Below are 17,401 nucleotides of genomic sequence, written 5' to 3'. Positions count from 1 at the left end.
AAACCTTCTGTAGTGATAATCAAGGTGGGCCATTTCCAGCAGTTGACAAGAACGTGTGAGGAACCGTGGAGGGGGAGGGGAGAGGAAATAATCATGGGGAAATAGTTTTACTTTGTGTAATGACACATCCACTCCCAGACAAAGTCAGCCACTTGTGGGTTGGAGAGTAGCTGCCAATGCACGACATCTCTGCACGCTCATGCCAGGAAGAGACAATTCGACCAAGGACTCATGGGCAAATCCTTCTCTTGCACCCAGAGGTTATGGGGGTTTATGTTCATGCAGAGTGGGTGGGACTGTGGTTTTTAAAGTCTCATCTTACCAGTACCAAGGAAACTACATGGGATTTGTGGTCCATACCAGAGAAGGAGGAAGGGTTGAGTCTGCCCTGCTGAGGCTTTTCAAATCCTGTGCTTATACAAGCAGATCCTCCCTTGCAAATCTAGGTTTCTCTTAGGATGTGTCTGCACTGCAAAAAACACAACAAAACCCAGCAGCAGTAATTCCCAGAGCCTGGGTAAACTGATGTGTGCTGTGGGGCTAAAAATAGCAGTGTAGACGTTCCCACGTTGGCTAGCGCCTAGGCTCTGAAACCCAGCAAGGGTCTCGGATCCCAGGCTTCAGCCCCAGCAGAAATGTCTACATTACTATTTTTAGCCCCATAGCGCGAGCCTGAGTCAGTTGACCTGGGCTCTGAGACTCGCTGCTGCGTTTTGTTGCAGTGTAGATGTACCCTCAGCCTGAGGACACCTGTCTGCAAGCAGAGATGTGGGAGCTCAGTAAGCGGTGCCTTTCCCAGAGGCGTCGTTCACCAGTGTCTCAGCACTGTGCTTCTAGAGGGTCTTTTTCTTTCTCTCGTTCCCCACTCCCTTGTCAGGGGAAAAAGGAAGTGGAAGTGCTGTATGCTTCTCTGCCACTAGCGCTGAAGTCCCTGTGCTCTAGGGGAGGGTTGTGCAGAGAAGGTATTCGCTATCTAGAGCTCTTAAATAACTGGGATACAATCATTATTCAAACTAGGGTGTCATAGACTTCTTTGGCAAGCTCCCTGCGCTCACCAGGGGGCTCCCTGCATCTTTTCATTCTCCCCCACAAGTGCCCTCCATTCCTCTATATTTCAGGGACTCCCTGCAAGCCCACCTCCCATCCCAGCATCTCTGTGCTCCCCCTTTCCCTATCTCCTATACCAGAGTGCTCCTTCCCTCTGCTTGCCAGGGGCTCTGTGAATGCAAAGGATTCTATGTTTCCCATGCCCTCCTCCCTCTATACCATTGCCCCATTGTCCTCTCCCCATGCCAGGGACTCTGTGGTCCTCATTGCCCCCGCTCCTGCTCCCTTTCCTCACTGAGCAGACATGCCAGAGTCTCTGTAAGCTGTGCGCCCCCCCACCCCCATTTTAAACTGTATTGGGACTATGGGCAGAGCTGAGCTGGGGGTGTTGTTATGCTGGAAAACGGCTGCTATCAACTGGATCTTTGTTCTGTAGATACTTAAAAACCCAGATGAAGCTGTTGGCTCTCCTGATGAAATGCTGGAAGCTCCATGGGTCTCCCGTGTCTCCCTTCCGATTTGCCGACTTTCACCAAAATCACTCGCATTCTGTCCATTGGTGCCTAGAACATTTCCTGAAACTTTGGAATTGATCTGATGTAGCATTTAAAAGTTACTGCATTACTGACAAATGGAGAAAAGGCAGCAGATTGAGTGTTAGAGCTTGTCTGCACTGCATTACTGTGCACCAGTGACTGTCACACACTAAGTGGCCTGTGTGGACCTTGCTGACATGCACTATAAATTCCTTAGTGTGCTTTAATGTAGTTCTGGGATTACGTTAATGTGCACTAGCGAACTTCTAGTGTGCACCAGCAGGGTCCGCAAGGGCCAGTTACTGTGTGAGAGTTGCTGGTGCGGACTAGAATTTACAACCCTCAGGTGCAGCTTAACACACCATGTAGACAAGAACTTAACCCTCTCAAGCTCAGTCAGTTAGCTATAGGGGTGGGCAAGAGCAGCTTCTTAGCTGAAGGTGAAGGCATGCTGAGTTGTCTAACCTTACTGGGACGCTCTGTGCTTTTTCATCTGCAGGGATTAGCTCTATAGAATAAGGGCACGTCTACTCTGGAAACATGCCGGGGGGGTTGTGTATCCACATTTAGTGAACTGCAACAAGTGTTGTGAGAGCAGTGCACTACCATATCCCACAACTGAGATACTTTAGTCTGGTATCATTGCAGCCAGACAGCACTGTGATGTTTTGAAACAAGTGCTCAGCATTCTGGTCAGACAGCCCATGGTGCATTGCTCAGCTGTTGTGCTGTGTGTGTTCTGTTATGTGCACTTTTGTGCTGCGCATTGTGGGACACCTACCAGAAGACAATGGAATTCTGGCACTTGAGGTTAAATAATTTCCATGATTCTTCTTTCATTCCATCCTCCGTCTGGGGTTTGCAAGCCAGTGCCATTTTCAAAGCATTGTCAGGCAGCATGGAGGAAATATTTGCGATTGCTGCAATCTTCATGGTGATGAATGTAAACAGGCTGCTGCAAGCATGTCTGAAATCATTGCCCGAATTTAGAACCAGAGTGATAAGGGCATCTGAGAAGGTGGATGCTGAAATCAAGTGGAACTATCTCAGTCTTTTCTTGCAGCAGCTTGACTCCATGGAGCGCCACTTTTGGGCTTAGTCCACTGGCACTGGCTGGTAGGAAAGGACAGTGCTGCAGACTGGGATGACCAGCCGTGGTGGCAGAATATCAAGATGTCAAAAGCCACTTTCCCAGTGATCTGTGCAGAGCTCTTCCTGGAACTACCGCAGCAGAACACCTATATGAGAGCTGCCCACAGCGTGGAGAAGCATGTGGCTATTGCCATCTGGAAGCTTATCACCCATGATTGTTACTGATCAGTAACTAACCAGTTTGATGTTGGTAGATCAACTGGTGGGGCTTTTGTCATGGAAGTGTGTGCTACTATCAAGAAGGCTCTGCTGCCTGGGCTTGATTATGGGCTCAGGGTCTAATTGATCACCTTATGTGGGGTTGGGAAGGAATTTTCCCAGGTCAGATTGACAGTGACCTTAGGGATTTTTTACCTTCGTCAGCAGCTTGTTGGTGTGGGTCACTTGTCAGGATTATCTGGGTATATTTCACTCAATCGTTTCCCTGCCATTAGGGGAGGCTCCAGCGATGGTATGCCTCAGTCCTGTCTATGCTTTGCCTGTGGCACATAATAGTTCAGTCTCCTGTGAGTGGTAATACTCTGCTCTTATTTTGGTTGTTGGGTTCACTGTGCGGGTGGGGGTGTTCGCCTACAGGGTCAGACTAGATGATCTAGTGGTCCCTTCTGTCCTAAACTCTGACCCCCAGGTCACAAGACTGGGCACTGCACAGGTGGTTATTAACAGGTCTGCACAGATACAGTTCCCAAATTGGGGCCACCTGCCTATTTTTTACCTCTGGCCCCAGGCCTTGGAGTTCAACAGGAAAGGATATTTCTCCATGGTGCTGCAAGGCCTGGTTGATCACCATGGAAAGTTCACCAATATTTATGGGTAGGGCTCCGTGTCTGTCACAGAGGTTGCGGAAGTCACAGATTCCATGACTTTCCGGGACTTCTGCTTATGCAGCCCTGGGGTCAGCCCCACTGGCCACTGCTGGAGTGGCTCTGCAGTCAGCTGCTGAGGCAACTGGCCCCGGGAAGCACCTGAGCAGCGGCCGCTGTGGCTGGTGCCAGAGACTGCCTGAGCAGCTGGTCCTGGAATGGCCAGAGCAGCTGCTGCTCAGCGGCCCCCAGTAGCTGGTGCTGCTGGTCCCAGAGGTGCCCCCCAGCAGTGCGTCCCTCCCTCCCCTGCAAAATTTAGTCAGCGGTATAAATCATGGTCAGGTCACAGGCCATGAATTTTTGTTTATTGTCCATGACCTGTCCATGACTTTTATTAAAAATACCCATGACTAAATCGTAGCCTTATTTATGCGGGGTGGTCTGGAAAGGTTCATGATACTAGGATCTTTATAGAGCCTGGACTGTTTTTTTTGCAATGACAAATGGAACTTCTGCACCAGTGGTATTGATGGACATTGTTGGTATCACCATCCATCAGTCATTCAGCTTACCCTGTGCTGCCCTGGCTTATGAAGACTTTTACTGGACACTTGGAGGGAGAAAGGAACTGTTTAACCATTCCCTGAGTAGGTGTAGAATGAAAGTGGAATGTGCATTTGGAAGGCTGAAAGGTAGATGGAGGATCCTGGGACTGAGGCTGATGAGGAGCATCTTTGTCTTAGGATAGATGCTTGCTGTGTCAGGCTGGGTTGATTGAAATCAATCGCAAATTTTAATCAATTTTTTCATTTGGACTTCAGTTATTTTCTAAAGAGAGGTTTGTTCTCATTGGTTGATGATGTAACCATTAAAACATGTTGATTTACAACTAAATGAGGCCTTTATGCTAGATTTGGTGCATCTTTTTGGTGTCTGGGGGGTACACTATAATGATATGTTTGTTTAAGCAATTATGTAGCTTAATATTTTCAGATCCTTATTAATCATACATTTTTAGTATGTTAGAAAGTGGTGAATGATATTGCTTATTTACTAGATAATTAACTTTTTGCGCATGACTTGGGTCAAGCTGCATTAAGATGGTAACTGGCATTTAATTAAAACACAAAACAGCATGTAAAAGTATTTTTATTAAAGCACCTATAAGTGTTTTGGACACACAAACTTCTCTTATCAAAATGTTTCACATTTACAGCTACGTGATTTTTTAAACAAAGGATTATTTTTTTATTTAAATTAGACTTTATTTTGTTTTTTTCTCAAAATAGCTTATCTTTAGAAAGAAAAATGTATTATAACTTAAAGAGCAAAATAAAAAAAATCCAATTTAAATTAAAAAAAAATCTATCTTCCCCCCGCTCCCCAGTTGATTTTTATCCACCCTGTGCTTTGTTTTGCACAACCTATTTGAGATCAAGGGGAAGGGCCTTGCTAATGGATGGGGCCAGGTTGGGAGGCCACTACAAAACAATATAGCTGCTCAGGGGCATAGAGTGGGGGATGCATTTTGCTCAAACCTCAAATCTAGGTGTCACTTGTAAGAGTGAGTGTGTTTTTTGGCATTTGTCAGCATGACTGGCAACTACCTAAAGAGGGTGCAGTAGATGCAGGCTAGTAATTTTACGGGCACCTCTGCAGGCTGCCATTGCAATGGAGGCTATTACCCTGAGGTGTGTTCCTTGTGTTCAAAAAGGCATTGGGCCAATGGGCAAGTTGTGCCCTGCTGCTTTTTGGCAGGATGGTTCCCACAGAGCTGGTGCGGGAGTGTAAGGGGAACCACAGCGCTGAGCGCTGCCCAGCTCTCTGCTGAATTAGAGCACTGCTTGTGCAGAAAGTTCTTCTTTTTAACTCACAGATCAGCAGAAAGTGCACTGCCAAATTAATAGAATTCTGCAGTAATTCAGAGGGATGAATTCCTTTAAGTTCCTTAAAATAGTTTTCTTTTGGGAAATGGCTGTAGCATGATTTGAGTGATTTAACGCATAACAACTCATGGTTGTGCTAAGTTGAGGACATTAGTGAAACTAGGAGCCAGAAACATGATTTTTATACTTTTCTGTATATTCTGCAGCAATAAAAGTGCCTTTCTTCAGGTTAGTCCATGCAGTTCTGCCATTTTGCATGGGGATGGTGGGGTCAATGGGGTGGGTGAAGACTAGCAAGTGCCTCGGTAGGGGGGAGTTCAGCAGTATACAGCAAGCTTAAGTGTTGTTTTTATGTTTGCATATTTATAGAAATAAAGGAATAGAATTTACAGTGTCTGGCATGGCTGTCAGTTTGGGTAGCAGGGGTATGAGGCAGTGGCTTGACAAAGCCCTGGCTGGAATGATTTAGTTGGGGATTGGCCCTGCTTTGAGCAGGGGGTTGGACTAGATGACCTCCTGAGGTCCCTTCCAACTCTGATATTCTATGATTAAAAGCCCAGGAGGCACAGAGAAGGTAGACCAATATGGTAGTGCCCTCATGGTGCCCAGAACTAAGTTGCTTACCTCTTTCCCCATTCAGTTCTGATGTAACATGTCATTTCATATTTACTGGACTTGGTCCTTGCCACAGTTTGGGTCTCTGCACGTGGTTCGGGTTGATTCTCTGGCTGTGATTGGAGGGTTCTGGATCTCTGCGATTGTCTCTGCCCCAGGGATCAAGAGTTGACAAGATCCTGGTCTGGAGGATCAATCAGGGAGCCCACAAACACACAGTCCAGCTCCTCACAGTACGAGCAGGATGTTCTGGCTCTCCCAGACTTTCTATAGTATTTACCAGGTCTGTACTCCAGCCAGAGTGCCTTTGCCTTACCATGGTACTAGAGGCTGTCCTGGACATGCCACCTAGCCTGCATTTGTTACGATAGCAGCTTGTACCCCTGAGCTAAGTGACTGCCATTCAGATATGCCTGATCATGTCCCTCTTCCCAGAGGGCAGTGAAGTCCTGGATCTCAGTATGGTACCAGGGTGAAGAACGAGACTGGACTGCTCAGTAGTCAAGAGGATGACAGGGATGTGTGAACTCCACAAAAGCTGGAATCTCAAAAGTTAGAACCAGTCTGCTGCCAGCATTTCAGTGGGATGGGGAGGTGACATTTGGTCAGGATAGCTCCAGAGCAGTAGTATAGGGCACAGAGGTAAACAGACAGGATACCTCCAGTAGCCAGCTAAGCAGCAAGGGATAGCAGTAAGAGGACTTGGCAAGTGGATTCAGGATGGGGATGCATCCACATCTACTCTGCTGCGGGTAAACTCATCCCACAGCTCAGTGAACCCATTTCCAAAGTGGGGTTAAAACACCAGATGGTTCCCGACAAAAACATTGTGTGGAGGCCAGGCACTGTAAGGCAAAATAACTCACGTGGACCTGCAATGTATGGAGTGTAGACAAGGCCTAAAACAGCTCGTTGCCACCCATGGGAAGGGAAAGTCCCTTGGCCCCGAAAGCAGAAGTATCTGTTAAGCTGTGAAGTCCCTGTTTTCTGGGGGTTTTGCACCTTTTGTTATGCACCATCGTTGCAATGGCGGTCATTGAAGAGCCTAGGCAGAGAGAAACTTTCCCTCTGCCACTGGAGGTGCTTTTCTTCTGGCTGGAATCCCTCTGACAAGGGAAGTGGTAATGCAGCAGTTCTGACTGCTTTGCTCTGATAGGAGAATCATAGGAGTTGGAGGCAGAAATTCTGGATTGGGTCTAGTGGAAAGCCCCAGTGTTTCCCTGTGCCCTGGCAGTGCCCAAATTGCACGTCCCAACAGAGCCTCTATCGAGTGTGAGCCCCGGCGGTTCCTTAGGGCGAGGTGGAAGCAGAGTTCCTGAAGCAGCAGTTGCTCGCTGTGACAGCTTCACTCCAGCAAGCTCCAGTCCTACAGGTGAAGTCAGCCCAGCCATTTGTGGCATCTTCATTCTTGGTCAGCACCTGGACATTGGTGACTAATTTGAACTGATGTTCGCAGTGTCCAGCATTGGGGTGAGAATGCATGGAGGCAGATGGTGTGCACTGGGTCACTGGGAGGAAGCAGGTGGGAATTTGAACTGGATTGGTTGATATATTCCATAAATCTCGATGGATGATGCAGGTACCCTTGTGACCAGCTGGATGTCAGGGTGAGCTCTAGAGAAGCAGTTATGTTGATGACTCTCTGCTATAGAAGAGAGAGGAAGGCTGGTCAGCAAGTTGTAGGGTTGAGTGTTATGGGAGGGAGGATCGCTGATTGTGTGGCTGAGGGGACAGAGTGCAGGGTGTGTTTGGGAGCACAGGGACCTGGTGTTTGGAATTGGGAGCAAGCACTCCTGAGATTTCCTGCAGTCATTGGGGATAAATGAGTGAATAAATGCTGAGGGGTTGTGCGCTGAGTTGAATTTAATCTGCTCCTTTGTCTGAAGAGTTGGTACTTGTCCTAGTCTTCCCTTGGGAGGATTATTGTTGTCCCATTGACATTAGAGGGCAGTCTCACTGCCCAGAGAGATGGAGGCTCCCAACTTACATGGGACTGTGCATGTTACAAGGGTGACTTGAGGACTATGAAGGGAAATCGGCAGGCAGCTGCTGAGGGGAGCACCATGTTATCCAGAATGCAACACAACCCGAACACAAGGACCCAGAGGCACTAGCTTCCAAAGACAGACATGTGCCAGGATGCAAATGACCTCTGTCCCCTACCCTTTGCTGTTAGGGGTCTGGTTGCCTTGCTGGTGTCCTTAGGCTGCTTCTTCCATCACTCTTTCCCTCTCCTCTAGGTTGACTGTTGGCACCAGTAAAACAAAAAACAGGGAACTGAAAGGATGAGCAGTTTTCTCACCCTCTCAGTTCCCTGTTTTTCCCCCCTTCATCCTCTTTCTCCAGTTCCTCATCTTCCTTTAAAAACAGAAGGTGTAAGTTATAGGGATGCCAACTTTGCTCCCTGCTTAAGGGTTGGAAGCTTCCTCCCCACCTGCCTGCCCCCGAAATGCTACCCAGCACGACCCTCTTCTTGCTCTAGCCCAGTGGTTTTCAAACTTTTTAGGCTACGTACCCCTTTCCAAATAATGTAGTCTACCATGTACCCCCATCTGAGATAGGGTCATAATATACCTGTGGTTAGATTGCCAAGTCTTACTAAATAAAATGTGTTGTCTGGCATTACAGGATTTTTCTCGTGTACCACTGACAAGAGCTTGTGTATCGCAGTGTGAAAACCACTGCTCTAGCCTGTAATCTCTGAGGCCCCTGAATACAGAAAGAGCAAAGCATTGAAGCGTGATCCTGGGTGTGGCTGTTTCCTGGGCGAGGAGGGTGAATGGTAGGAGCTGGCTGGAGGGTGGTTAATTTTTAAATATATTTTTAATGTTATAAAATGATCCAATCCACAGATCCCAAAATCAGTCGCATTACAAATACACCGCACAGGGTTCTGGCCTGCATTGCTAAGTCAGACGTGAAATACAGCAGAAGGTTTTTGTCTGTTTAATTAGATCAGAACTTCATATTTGTTAAATCTAACACAGAATTTAGAGAAGAGGAAGAGACATAACGAGAGAGACAGGAGGAAGTGGAGAAAAATGGAAATAAAATAAGCAGAAAGGAGAGTAGAGGATTAAATTTCACTATCTTCACCTTTTTGCTAAAGGAATCTGCAGAAGCACAGTGCATGCTGTGAGTTTGTATCCCTTATCAGAGTGTGCCTTCCTTGTCTTGTACAGAGATGCAAGGTTCCAGGCCTGTTGAACCCATTCGGACAACAAAGGAGAGTGGAGATTTTACCCTCTCCTTCAAATAACTGATCGAGCAGCTGGCCCAAAAACTGAACGAGCATCTGATTATCTGTTATGTTCCTCAGAGTTCAAATAACCAAGATACAAGACTCCAAAGTACTTGGTACTAAAAAGACAATTATCTTTTCCGCCCCCGCGTAACACAGAAGAAGTGATCAGTGCTGGGGTAACAGAGTTTGTAAAGCAGGGTGTCCTATTGAATGAAATGACTCTAATATCTGTCAGAGATGTAACTTGCATCTTACTTATTTTCACTAGTACTAGTAGGTGGTGTCATTATCTTATGTTAAGCCACATAATGAATGTGTTAAAATGAAATAAACTGTATAAAAGACTTAAGGAGAAATCCTTGTCCTGTTGAAGTTGATGAAAAGTACATTAACTTCAGGAGCCCTGGGATTTCAGCCCTGAAGATCAGTGCCTCTGATTGGAGAAGGTGTGACAGTTCCTTTTCCCATTTAATCATAAAGTTTTCTTTATCAGACAAAGAAGATGGAGAAATTGCACTATTCTGAAGTTTGTTTCTAAAAGAGGGTTTGCTCAGAGAGAGAGAGAACTCTGTCAAACTTGTAACTTTAACTTCAAGCGGAGTAAGGAAGCTCCTCATCTGACAACAAAAGAAGATCTGGCATGTTTCATTGGTGTGTTAGCTCTAGGAGAGACATGGATTTTTGTCTTTATTACAAAAACAGCCAAGCATATTAAAAAAAAAAAAAAAATTAAACTCCACCTCTGTTCCCATCACCCAAGTTAAAAAGGACAACATGTGAATTAGACCAGACGAGTATGAAGAGGATGGATTACCTATAGCATTAACTTTGGCACACATCCATCCTGGTTAAACCTATGTCACACCACTGGTGTGGATAGGGAGCAGGCACTTGATACAAACTTGCTTGCTGGTCTGCATCGACCAAACTTATTCTGTTTCCACTCCACAACAGGCTGATTTCTAAGGCGCTGTAAAAACACAGAACAAAAAGATAGTCCCTGCTGTCTTTAGCTTACAATCTATGCCCTTCTTAGGTCAGCCAAACCTAGTAATGTTTTGGGATCACTATAGGGCACATGATCCACTTGTAGAGACTTTATTTTTTCTTTTTACTTTTTCTGTCTGAGTGTGTGTTCTTTCAGAAACAATTTGTATGGACTTTCGATGTAACATTGCTGTAGCAGGATCCTGTTTTTTAAAGGGCAGCATGATAGTACGCTTTTAGATCTGGCAAAGAAAATCCACAACGTTCAAAACATTTAGGCAACAAATTTAAGCTCATCTGAATCCCCTTCCTTGCTCAGATAAAATTAGTAGTGAGTTTATTAATGAAATTAAACCTGTGTGCGGAGACACCAATGGAAATCGTTCCAAACAGATGCTAGTTAAAACTGGCTTGGAGGTTCAGATACAGAAATGGGGGTGACCTGAGTGTCTTAACAGGTTCCCCTTAGACCCAGAGCTTTCTTCAAGAATTGGTTAGGGTTAGAGAAGAACAATAAATTCTCAGACTCTAATGTGGCTGTTATCCATTACAGTCTGGGTCAGTGGCTAGCATGGACAGCAATGGCAACAGTGTGATGCCATGAAAAGTGTGTCTTTTGTGAAGTCACAGAGCAAGAGAACAGTACCAAGGCTTGTGCTTTATCACATCGTGCCTGTTCCTATCCTGAGAGGTTGATCCCAAAACCAGTTTCCAGGTGTAGCCATCGGAACGGTCAGCTGTGTCAACTTGGCTAACGCTGGTGTGACTGTACCGCTGTAGTGTCAGGGAGTAATGTAGTCTCCTCCTTAGAACCTCCATAGTAATAAGGGAAGCCAGGGTTCAAAGATTTTATAAAAATTTGTGACTTACTCACTGGATTAATTGTGGTTGTTTGATTTCAGTTTCAGCATTTCAGAGAATGGAGTAGGTGACTCCAGAACCTCTTTCCTCATCAGTACATCTGGGTATATTAACTTTGGCCATGAAAGCCATTATATTTTTCAGGACTTGGCATGTCAGACTAACACAAAGTTAAGAAGTTAAAACCTCCTTTTAAAAAACTATCTGTATATGTAAAATACATATACACCCACCCATCATATGTAAAAACTCTTCTGGGGGTCTTTGGGTACTTTCTGCCCTGCATTAATTGCACATTTTGTGCACATTTACACCATTAACTAACAATGTGTTCACTTTGTTGCTGCAAAAGAAAAATAGCTCTTAGAAATTTTTGAGTGAATTTGTTCATTTAAGATTTCTTTGTACTTGTGGTAGCACCAGAGCTCCAGTCATCGACTAGGGCCCTGTTGTGCTAGGCACTCCAGAAACCATAGGTGCTGAAACTAAGGGTGCTGGGGGTGCTCCCGCACCCCCTGGCTTGAAGTGGTTTCCATGAAACATAGGGTTTGGTTCAGTGGCTCTCAGCACCCCCACTGTACAAAATTGTTCCAGCACCCCTGTGACAAACACAACAAAAAGATGGTCCCTGCCCCAAACAGCTTTCAGTCTGTACCTCTCTGAGGTTAGCCAAACCTAGTAATGTTTAAGGAACTCTATAGCACAGAACAAATTGTAGAGATGTCATTTTTCTTTCAGACAAGTTGGATTAACTTTCCATGCAACATTACCTTAACAGAATCTCATAAAATCTGGTCTGATACTGCACCACTGTTTTTGTTTTACAGACATTTTTTCCAAGAATCCAGTATCGCTGCTTTACACAGTATTACCAGCCAAAATTCATGAGTCAGGCCCTAAAAATCATTACATTTTAAAAACTATTTTTTTTGTTTTTAGGTTTTTTTTCTTTACCTTCTGGTTTCTGGACCTTTAGGGTGCACTCAGGTCACATTTTTAGGCTTTTTTTACTGCAACCACAAGGACCAGTACTACTTAATAAAACTTGCGATTCTCACATCATCACGGGAAGTCAAGAGCCGGGGTTTGTATTAAAACACCAAATATTGCAAGACTCATAATAAATCATGAGTGTTTACACCCAAGGCTACTGGTGTAAGTAAATTATTACAGTGCCAAGAGGATCTGCCTCTTAGTTTCTGTAAGTCTGAAAAGTGGATATCAGTGCTTGTCAGTACAGGGTTAGAAACGTTTCATGGGTAGAGCTCTCTGGAGACCTGGGATTGTCTAGAAATCAAGTATCAGGAGTGCCTGGCTGAGAAAGCAAGTTCTTTGCAAGGGGTATTGTTCTTCCTCCAGAAACCAAGTAGACCTAAATCCATGATATCGCTTTTTATTGTCCTGGACTATTGTCATGTCTTCCTGTTGAGGTGCAGATGATGATGGCTTAGTGCTATACCAGATATATGCAGTTCCTCCCTCAAGGAGCGGGCAGTCTGAATGGCTAGGCCTTTTTTTTTTTTACCACAGGATGGAAGTTTTGGCTGTTGGGTGAGCTTGATGTGAGGACCCTTTCCCCGCTTTTCAAACATCCAGCATCTGTCCTTGGTTTCTGTGGCTCTGGACCCTGGACTTCAGAAAAGCAGACTTTGACTCCCTCAGAGAACTGATGGCCAGGATCCCCTGGGAGAATAACATGAGGGGGAAAGGAGTCCAGGAGAGCTGGCTGCATTTTAAAGAATCCTTATTGAGGTTGCAGGAACAAACCATCCTGATGTGTAGAAAGAATAGTAAATATGGCAGGCGACGAGCTTGGCTTAACAGTGAAATCCTTGCAGATCTTAAACACAAAAAGGAAGCTCACAAGAAGTGGAAACTTGGACAGCTGACTAGGGAGGAGTATAAAAATATTGCTCGGGCATGCAGGAGTGAAATCAGGAAAGCCAAATCACAATTGGAGTTGCAACTAGCAAGGGATGTTAAGAAGGGTTTCTACAGGTATGTTAACAAGAAGGTGGCCAGGGAAAGTGTGAGCCCCTTACTGAATGGGAGAGGCAACCTAGTGATAGAGGATGTGGAAAAAGCTAATGTACTCAATGGGTTTTTGGTTTTTTTTGCCTTTGTCTTCATGAACAAGGTCAAAAGGAGTTGGCGGATGTGATTGCAGAGTCACTGGCCATTATCTTTGAAAACTCAGGGCGATCGGGGGAGGTCCCAGACAACTGGAAAAAGGCAAATATAGTGTCCATGTTTAAAAAAGGGAAGAAAGAGAGCCTGGGAAACTACAGACCAGTCAGCCTCACCTCAGTCCCTAGCAAAATCATGGAGCAAGTCCCCAAGGAATCCATTCTGAAGCACTTGGAGGAGAGGAAGGTGATCAGGAACAGTCAACATGGATTCAACAAGGGCAAATCTTGCCTGACCAACGTGATTGCCTTCTATGATGAGATAACTGGCTCTGTGGCTATGGGGAAAGCGGTGGATGTGATACCTCTTGACTTTAGCAAAGCTTTTGATATGGTCTCCCACAGTACTCTTGCCAGCAAGTTATAAAGTATGGATTGGATGAATGGACTATAAGGTGGATAGAAAGCTGGCTAGATTGTCGGGCTCAATGGGCAGTGATCAACAGCTTGATGTCTAGTTGGCAGCTGGTATCAAGTAGAATGCCCCAGGCGTCGGTCTTGGAGCTGTTTTTGTTCAACATCTTTATCAATGATCTGGATGATGGGATTAATTGCACCCTCAGCAAGTTCGCAAACGACACTAAGCTGGGGGGAGAGGTAGATACGATGGATGGTAGGGATAGGGTCCAGAGTAACCTAGAGAAATTGAAGGATTGTGCCAAAAGAAATCTGATGAGGTTCAACAAGAACAAGTGCAAAGTGTCCTGCACTTAGGACGGAAGAATCCCATACACTGCTACAGACTAGGGACCGAGTCGCTAGGCTGCAGTTCTGCAGAAAAGGACTAGGGGTTACAGTGGACGAGAAACTGGATATGAGTCAACGTTGTGCACTTGTTGCCAAGAAGGCAAACGGCATTTTGGGCTGTATAAGTAGGGGCATTGCCAGCAGATTGAGGGACGTGATCATTTCCCTCTATTCGGCATTGGTGAGGCCTCACCTGGAGTACTATGTCCAGCGTTGGGCCCCACACTACAAGATGGATGTGGGAAAAATTGGAAAGAGTCCAGCGGAGGGCAACAAAAATGATTAGGGGACTGGAACACATGACTTATGAGGAGAGGCTGAGGGAACTGGGATTGTTTAGTCTGCGGAAGAGAAGAATGAGGGGGGATTTGATAGCTGCTTTCAACTACCTGAATGGGGGTTCCAAAGAGGATGGCTCTAGACTGTTCTCAGTGGTAGCAGATGACAGAACAAGGAGTAATGGTCTCAAGTTGCAGTGGGGAAGGTTTAGGTTGGATGTTAGGAAAAACTTTTTCACTAGGAGGGTGGTGAAGCACTGGAATGGGTTACCTTGGGAGGTGGTGGAATCTTCTTAGAAGTTTTCGAGGTCAGGCTTGACAAAGCCTTGGCTGGGATGATTTAGTTGGGGATTGGCCCTGCTTTGAGCAGGGGGTTGGACTAGATGATCTCCTGAGGTCCTTTCCCTCCCCTGGTCCATAAAATCATAGAATATCAGGGTTGGAAAACTATGGCCTGCAGGCCAGATCCAGCCTGTCAAAGCTTTCAATCTGGCCCGCCGGATTGCCAGCCCTGCGGTGCAGCGGGACTAAGGCAGGCTGCCTTGCCGCATCTGGCATCATGTCCCTGTGGCCCCAAGGATGCGGGGGGGGGGGCGCAGAGGGCTCAGTGTGCTGCCCTCACCTGCAGGCAGGCACTGCCCGCCACAGCTCCCATTGGCCAGGAATGGGGAACCGTGGCCAATGGGAGCTCCGGAGGTGATACCCACAGGCGAGGGCAGCGCATGGCAGAGCCCCCTGGCCCGGCCCACCCCACCCCACCGCCAGGAGCCACTGCCGGTCATGCTGGCCACTTCCGAGAGCGGCGCAGGGCCAGGGCAGGCAGGGAGCCTGCCATAGCCCCGCAGTGCACCACTGCCACCCTGGAGACGCTTGAGGTAAGCGGTGCTGGGCCGGAGCCCAGCCCCCTGCCCTGAGCCCCCTAAGCTCCTGCCGCACCCCTCCTGCACCACAGCCCCCTGCCCTGAGACCCCTCCTGCACCCCAATCCCTTGCCCTGAGCCCCTTCCCGCACACCGCACCCGTTCCCACACCCTGCACTCCCTCCCGCACCCCAGCCCTGTGCCCCAGCCCTACATTCGTGGCCCTGCATGCAATTTCCCCACCCAGATGTGGCCCTCAGGCCAAAAAGTTTGCCCACCCCTGCTCTTCACTGTTCTAGCTCAGTTCAAATCTCAGCCAGAAGGGCTAGAATCCTGCAAAGCTGGTAACTCTAAAGCTGCTTTCTGTTTTGAACTCCTGTTATCCTCTGGCGTTTCCATGGCTGCTGATTTGATGGTGAGTTAAATGGGGTAAATCCCTAGTTGAGAGCCTGGTGGTGATGGGAGAGCAGAGAGTGATGGCACCAAGGGGTTGTATTGCATATTCAGAATCTGTAGCAGCATATGGCAGTGTATACTGTCTGACTGCATGAGTGGCCTGTTGCTGGAGCTTCCTTCTTACTCTGTAGAAGTGAGCAGGAGTCTCCTTCAAGTCTGTGCAAGAACCTTAGCTCTCTGACTTGCTTGTGATTGAGAGGACACAGTGACTGCCAAGCCATGACTATGCTGTAATTTGTACTGCACTGACAGCAAGCTGGGCACTGTTACAGAGCATGCAATAGGCAGCAGACTCTATTCCCAAGCCAGTTTCTAATGACTAGAACAGTAGGAGTTAGTCAAAAAGACCTCCTGAGGTCTCTTCCAACCCTAATCTTCTATGATTCTAAAAAGCAAAGCTGAACAAGGAGTCCATCCTTGATGCCACCTGGTGTGCAACAGTCACGTGTCTGGCCTGTCCTGTAAATTAGATTAATAGATTTATAAATTCCAAAGCCAAAAAGAACCACTGTAATCATCTGGTCTGACCCCCTGCATAACACAGGGCAGAGAATGTCCCCAACAGTTCCTTTTGGGCTATAACATTTATTTAAAAAAAAAAAAAATCCAATCTTGATTTAAAAATTGCCAGTGATAGAGAATCCACCTATAGTCCCTATGGTTAATTCTCCTCACTGTTAAAAATTTACATCTTATCTCCAGTATAACTTCCAGCCATTGGAGCGTGTTAGACCTGTCTCTGCTAGACTGAAGAGCCCAGTACCAAATATTTGTTCCCCATGTAGGTATTTATAGACTGTGATCAAGTCACCCCTTAACCGTCTTTTTTTTTTTTTTAAGCTAAATAGATGGAGCTCCTTGAGTCTATTGCTGTAAGGCAGGTTTTCCAATCTTTTAATCATTTTCATGGCTCTTCTCTGAACCCTCTCCAGTTTATCAATATCCTTGACTATGGACACCAGAACTGGACACACTATTCCAGCAGCAACACACCACTGTCAAAAAACCTCTCTGCTCCTAGTTAAGATTCTCCTGTTTATGCATCCAAAGGTCGTATTAACTCTTTTGGCCACAGCGTGACACTGGGATCTCATGTGCAGCTGATTATCCTGGGAAGCAGGGACTCAACTTTAGAGGTCTTGGTGAATAGAGTCCCCCATCCTGTAAGCGATCCAGATTGCTTTTTGTCAGCAACCTTTCCTGTTCATTATTTACAACTCCCCCAGTCTTTGTGTTATCCGCATACTTTATCAGTGATGATGACTTCTGTTTTTTTTCAGGTCATTGATAAAAAATATTAAATAGCGTGGGGCTAAGACCTGATCCCTGGGAGACCTGACTAGAAACACACCTACTCAATGATTTCCCTGTTGATCATTACATTTTGAGACCCATCAGTTAGGCATGCTCCCTTGTAGGCAATACAGTCCCTTGTAACTGTAATTAGGCTTGGCAGAATTTGATATCTATTTTTGATGATTTTTTGGATAATATCAGTGTTTATTGATTGTAAATTTTCACAGTTGCACAAAATTATGGGTTTTAAGCTTTTTTTATTTTTTAGCAATGTAAATTTTTACAATTGTGGGAAATTACAGGGAGTATTAGAAAGTAGTTATTCACAATATGGGGGGGTCAGACAATAATTATTTAATGATGTTGAGATTCAGAAAGCTGAAGCTTCATAGCAGCTAAAGCACAAATTGTCAACATCACATGTCAAAGTATGCAAAGTAAATAGACT

At 46.0% G+C, this 17,401-nt stretch overlaps 1 protein-coding gene across 9 annotated transcripts in view; it reads left to right on the top strand.

The window, feature by feature from the left end:
* MTMR4 (myotubularin related protein 4) overlaps window positions 1-17,401 on the top strand; it is a 132,472-nt gene that overhangs the window by 23,046 nt on the left and 92,025 nt on the right. The window contains exon 1 of one of the 9 annotated variants that reach the window (XM_037880266.2): window positions 6,740-7,411. The exons of the other annotated variants lie outside the window; for them this stretch is intronic. The gene's annotated coding sequence lies outside the window, so the exon portion shown is untranslated. Of the gene's footprint in view, window positions 1-6,739; window positions 7,412-17,401 lie in introns of those variants that run through there. 9 annotated transcript variants of the gene reach the window in all.

Source organism: Chelonia mydas, chromosome 17 (genome assembly GCF_015237465.2).
Source record: "Chelonia mydas isolate rCheMyd1 chromosome 17, rCheMyd1.pri.v2, whole genome shotgun sequence".
NCBI lineage: Eukaryota > Metazoa > Chordata > Testudines > Cheloniidae > Chelonia > Chelonia mydas.
The sequence above is the reverse complement of the archived record's forward strand: the minus strand, read 5'-3'. Positions and strand labels throughout refer to the sequence as shown.